We start from the raw sequence: 1,542 nt of genomic DNA on the forward strand, positions 1-1,542 counted from the left end.
AAAAAACACAGGATACTAAGAACAGAAGAATGATATTGGAGAAAATATAAATTCTCATTCCTCTTCTATCAGTGTAAGTTAGAAAACATAAAACTATCTAAACCTCAGTTTTTGTGTCAAAAAATAAGAACACTAACAACTTTAGTAAGGGCTTTTTTAGTAAAGGCTTTACTAAGTGCCCTTTTATTTCTTTGAGAAAATTGAGTCAATTAGAGATGACGAAGTATTTTTAAGTCCAGATATTATGTATACTACAATGAAATCATAAGGAAAAATGAACAAGAACATATTTTCATTGGAACCATTTGTTTCTCTTCTATACATTTTCAAAAGCAAAACTCATTTTCTCATCTAAACCTTCCTTACTGCTTTCTTAACATCCTGTTCTTCAGACTGTCTATTAGAGGGTTCAGCACGGGGATCATTGTGATGTGAAACACTGAAGACACCTTCTCCTGTTCGAGGGAGTTACTGGAAGGGGGCTTGAAATACATGAACGTGATAGACCCAAAGAATATCCCTACAGCCACAAGAGGAGAGTTCCAAGTTCCCAGAGCTCTGGACCGGCCCTCAGAGGACCGAATGCAGAGGATGCTGCAGAAGATGAAGGCATAAGAAATGAAGACAGCGAGGGTGGGCACCAAGTTGTTAAGTCCTGCAATGATAAAAAGCAGAAGCTCATTGAGGTGTGTACTGGAGCAGGAAAGGTTGAGGAGAGGGAGGACGTCACAGAAGTAATGGCTGATGATGTGGGACTTGCCTAAGGACAGTTTCATCATGACACTTATATGGGACAAGGCAGAGAGAAAGCCCAGGATAAAGGCACCCAGCACCAGCAGCCAGCAGACCTGCCAGGACATGAGCACATTTTAAAGCAGCGGGTTGCAGATGGCAACGTAGCGATCGTATGCCACCACCGTCAGGGGGTAACCCTCAGCCACCACAAAGACCGCAAAGAGGAAGAGCTGCACCGTGCACTCGGAATAAAGGATCTCATTCTTCTTCCCCAGAAAGTTGCCCAGCATCTTGGGGGTAACGACAGAGGAGTAGCAGAGATCGATGAAGGACAGGATGCTGAGGAAGTAGTACACGGGGTGCGAAGGAGAGGGCTGCCTGCCATCAGGACAATCAAGCCCAATTACACATTATCGTCAGCACAAAGATTCCCAGGAACAGGAGGAGAGAGGCAGCTGGAGCTCTGGCTGCTGAGGCAAACCCACTAAGACAAAGAGGGTTGCTGTGGAATGATCTCCTGTGGACATTCTTCTCTGGAGGTTTCTGTGGAAATGTTTAATGAGAACTATAGTAAACTGGATCTTCACTTTCTTTCCAAATGAAACCAGATCTCCCTCAGGGAGGTGGACAGGAACAGAGACACTGAAAAATAACTCTCATCTCTGTTTCTATCTCCTTAAGGCAACCCTGAGCCACCTCCAAGTTGGTCCCAGGATTTCTGTCTCACACACACACACAAACACACACATGTGTTCCTTGCCTGGTTAAAGAAACCGTCACTACATGGCATTGCCTGTGAAATCAAAG

At 44.4% G+C, this 1,542-nt stretch overlaps 1 pseudogene; it reads right to left on the minus strand.

Moving 5' to 3' along the window:
• Positions 1-351: 351 nt before the first annotated feature.
• On the minus strand, positions 352-1,262 carry LOC118640426 (annotated as a pseudogene).
• Positions 1,263-1,542: the final 280 nt, after the last annotated feature.

The sequence above is a fragment of the Molossus molossus genome, unplaced genomic scaffold (assembly GCF_014108415.1).
Source record: "Molossus molossus isolate mMolMol1 unplaced genomic scaffold, mMolMol1.p scaffold_m16_p_22, whole genome shotgun sequence".
Taxonomy (NCBI): domain Eukaryota; kingdom Metazoa; phylum Chordata; class Mammalia; order Chiroptera; family Molossidae; genus Molossus; species Molossus molossus.